The 4377-nt window shown below is 44.0% G+C and overlaps 1 protein-coding gene across 14 annotated transcripts in view; it reads right to left on the bottom strand.

Annotated features, from left to right (window-relative positions):
• DLG1 (discs large MAGUK scaffold protein 1) overlaps window positions 1-4377 on the bottom strand; it is a 317929-nt gene that overhangs the window by 84526 nt on the left and 229026 nt on the right. The window contains exon 1 of one of the 14 annotated variants that reach the window (XM_019503530.1): window positions 780-862. The exons of the other annotated variants lie outside the window; for them this stretch is intronic. The gene's annotated coding sequence lies outside the window, so the exon portion shown is untranslated. Of the gene's footprint in view, window positions 1-779; window positions 863-4377 lie in introns of those variants that run through there. 14 annotated transcript variants of the gene reach the window in all.

Raw genomic sequence — 4377 nt, 5'->3', positions numbered from 1 at the left:
ATTTTTGCTATTAAAAAGCTGTACTTTACTCCGTGTTCTTGCATTAGTGCAAATATAAAATTAGGCAAGTATTTTCAAGAGAAAAAAATGAAATTAAATTTTCTTATGAATCAATTTAATAAACTTCAGCAAAATGTAATTAAACTCAGAAATAAGGCAAATAAATATACTTAAATATTTATTTCACTGGAGATTACAAGGGTGATTTCAATCTATAGTAATTTACTATAAACAAGAAATTTTGCTGCAAAGGTAATAAAATAATAAACATGTTCCATTTAACTTTTTGTATTAACAAGATGAACCAATTAATTAATCCAGATAGTTTATCAATAGTGCTGAATGAAGATTTTTTAAACCCGATATAAGGTCACTAAGGCTTTCCTCGGCAATCAGGGAAGCTCTGAAATTATATCAGCATTGGACAGGTATTTTATAGCATTATAATATCCTTGATCATTCAAAAGCACTGAGCAGTAGAAATCGGCATTAGAAAGGAAAACATTCCTAAAGTAACAGGGGGAAGAATTACAAGACAGGGAGAAAAAATAATCTTTAAGGACTTTTGTTCAAAATTTTGGTCTATCTGTAATCTCTTTTAGAAAATAAAACTCCATTTACATAATTATGTGCAATGCTAAATCCCAATACAGTATAAAAGGATTGTGTTCTAAAGCAGCTGTTACTAGACTTGCTGCATGCACTTAATTTTAGTTACAAAAACAGCCTAACAGCAGATCCCTCTTCATTACAGACATTTTCTGAAGTGCTTTACTTACATGTTATTAATATAAAATGTCCAGTCAAAACAAATCAATTTTTCTTTCAGCTGACTGGTTTGGACTTCAGCATTTCCAGATCCACGTCTAAAACCTTTCTACTAAAAGAAATGCTCTACGACCACCACACCAAGACACCTTTCCTGAACGTCCATGTGACCTGAGATTAAAGCAAGACTATACTGAGAGCTGGCTGCAGCGTCTAGCCGGCAGTCACAGAACGGAGTATTTTTTCTTTACTCCCTAACCCCTGCTCTGTTCCCCGCCTCCAAACCCCCTCAAGGAAATCAGATTTGCTCAGAGACATGCAAGTGAAAAAAGAGTTCTTTCTAAATTAAAGACAAGCAGCCCCACCCCCAAAACTCTGAGCTTTTCTCTTTACTAGAGCACAAAGTTCCTCCAACAATAATGCGAACGCCACATTACCAATCCCATCATAATCTTACTGGATTTGTAGGCACATTCACTTTCTCAAAAATGCAAAAATAAATGATCTAGATTTTTAGTGTATCCAGAGGCAGGAGGAAAAACACCTGAAATGAAACGATATACAATACATTACAAGAGAAAATTCTATGAGCCAAGCTTTTTCTGTGGCAAATTTCTTTTCTATCTGTTTAATTAGCTGTAAACTCAACACAGTAACCTTAATTAATGATTACAGCCAAGACAAATGGTTGTCTATATTACTGTGACACTGATCCTGAGAGAGAGAGAGAGAGAGAGAGAGAGAGAGAGAGAGAGAGAGAGAGAGAGAAGTATAGGGTTTCTTTTTTCAGAGGGGTGCTGGTGTGATCAGTGCACAATTCACCAACCCTTGTTTGGGTACAGAAGTAGTTCTGCAGAACCCTAATGAACAAATTGCTACAGTCATGGAGAAAGGAACAAGAAATGGCAACTGAACTAATAGCCACACAATCTCTTAAAGATGCAGCAGTCAGTAAACATACGTAAGCAATGATAGTTTTACGTGAATAGGTAAAAGCCCATGTAAAAGTGCATGTACCACCTGTTCCGAACTCAGAAAGACCACTACATGTCCCAATGCCTTTAACACACTGGATTCCTTTTCGAAAACTCTGGGTTTATCTTGTGAATCACATTTGCATACCTAAGTGCTAACACTGTGTGGCACCCTTGAAAGGCTCTCAAGGCACCCCAGGGAACCACGGCACCCTACATGGTTTGTCAACAGGGTTCGAACCGTTAGACCAGTGATTCTCACCGGGGTGCCGAGAGAGCTCCTGCACAGTGCTATGCAATATTCGCACTCTTAGGTAGCAAACACCTACACACAATTCAAAAGCTAAACCCAGAGATTTCAAATAGGAATCCAGTGTCAGAGACATTCTGCCCCTTGTGGTCTTTCTGAGTTCCTTGCAAAAACAGAATTGCTCTGTTATTTTTCCATAGTCAAAAAATAAGTGAAAAACCAAGAGGGGGCATTTTATGAGGGGTGCCTTGAATCTAACAAGGTTGACAGCCACTGATTTAGACCCTCAGCACAGCACAGACCTCTGACAGCAGTAGCAGATTGGGACTTCATATGCAAGCCAGCTACTAAAGTAAAGACCAGTAAGTAAAGACCAGTCTTTTTTCTCTCTCTCTGCCTCTCTGCCCATGTGGATCCAATTTCTGGTGCTGAGCTAACGTTCACAGATCAAATTGGAACAGGTACAAAGAAGTCTTAACCACAGTGAACTAAATAATGAAACATACGGAGAAGTATCAAAACTGGAAATCCTCCCCTCCAAACACCTGTAGCAGTACTTGTGATGCCTAGCTAAACTATGGAACCACTTTTTTCAGCTGTTTCCTATAAGTTGAGTCCCTAAAAGGACATGGGGAAGAGGGGTGGTTGCGTGAGGCAGGGATGGTAACTATACAGCATAGCCTTTGGTATCTACTGGTTGGAAGAAATCCAATCTCCCAGCCTGGAAAAATGGGGGAGAGAAAAGGAAGGTCTGTTGGCTCTCAACAAGATGCCAAACCTTTTGTTTGCACAGTGATGTAGAACGGGCTGCTGCGAAAGAGAAAAAAGGGCGAGGTGTTGTTCTGCAAGAAGCAGGACTTCATCATTAATGAGTAGTCAGCAGGTCTCTGCTCCGCTAGGAGGAAAATCTGACGACTGGCCAAAATGTTTCCTCCTAGTAACAGGTGCATAGACTCTCAGTGCTAGTGCAAATCCTCTGAGAGGTGGGAGGCCTCCTGCATTTGGGAATTAAATAGAAATGACACTTCTTAAGTAAGATTTGATTTTCTGTAGTAATTTTGATTTCTTTGGGGATTCCTTGAGACTGATAGAGGAGAAGGCACCTTAAATCTAGAAGTGGTACAAAGTGCTCAGTGGTACGTTCAGAGATTGCCAGTACTGAGGGGCTAGTTCTGTTAAGGTGCTAATCCTGTTACTGAACTTGGTACAGGTCGGGTGCCAAGACTGTCAGTGGCAACGAGGTGTCTCGGCTGGTAACAGGGTGTAGTGCCTGAGCAGACTTAGTTCCAGTCAGGAATAGCTGAGACAGTGCCAGCCTCTCTAGTCTTACGGTTTAGAAGTGGAAGAATATCCAGTACATTGATTCAACTGCCTTGATCTTCCGTTCAGGACAGCAAAGATGCCATGCCTAGCTTTAGAGTCCTGCTCAGTTTATCCTAAAGGAGTTTTGGTGCTGGTTAGAGAGATTTTAATTCTTCTGTAAGGAGACTGGCAGTTTATAAAACTCTCAAATAAGAAATGGAAAAATAATGTAGTAAAGAGTTCAACTTTAATCTGTGTGCAAGGTCAGGCCACAGAAGGAAAACAATGTGCCATTTGAATATTAAACCACTGGAAAGACACTGGCAGACAAGGTTCTTTAGGTAGATGTGATATCTTTTATTAGACCAACTAAGTAGTTGGAAAAATTGTTCTTTGCAAGATTTTTGGGTACAAGCACACTTCTTCAGGTACAGGGGGATGTTTCTTTGTGCTCTCTCCTGGGAACACCCTACAAGATGAATGCCCCTGCAGTGAGGGAGGGGGCGGGGGCAGGCGCTGCCCAGCAGCGTTCCCTCTAAGCTGCACAGCTGCACTCATGCTGCGCTGTCAGGTGCGCCTGCATGGTCGCGCATGCCGCAGCTTTGAGGGAACGCTGCTGTCCAAGTGGGGCGGGCAAGGATGGGGGCAGCTCCCGCTGCTGCTTGCACCCTGGGAGGGCACTGGGCTCAGAGCGGGCGCCAGCAGCACTGGGAAGATGCTGCATGCACCCCAAATTCTGCCACCGCTCTGCTCGCAGCGCCACCACTGCTAGCTGCAGCCCTGGCTCTCCCCAGTGCATGGGTGGAGACAGGGTGCCGAGCTGGGGCTGCGGCTGGCGGCACTGGGAGCAGAGTGGCAGTGAAATCTGGGGTGGATGCAGCATCCTCCCAGTGCTGCCGGTGCCCACTCCGAGACCAGCCCCCACCGACAAGAGTCCTGCACAGCCCTGGCTGCAGCCGCCTTGCCCCGCCCCTTACAGATCCAGGGGCACATGTCCCCCCCCCCACCTCCCAGGGTGAAAGCAGCAGTGGGGGCTGCCCCCCCGCCGCCCTGCCTAGGCAGGGCCTCCTCCTCCCCCCTCCC

Source organism: Gavialis gangeticus, unplaced genomic scaffold, assembly GCF_001723915.1.
Source record: "Gavialis gangeticus isolate Ggan-Ray unplaced genomic scaffold, GavGan_comp1, whole genome shotgun sequence".
Classification (NCBI taxonomy): domain Eukaryota; kingdom Metazoa; phylum Chordata; order Crocodylia; family Gavialidae; genus Gavialis; species Gavialis gangeticus.
This window is presented reverse-complemented; position numbering and strand designations above follow the sequence as displayed.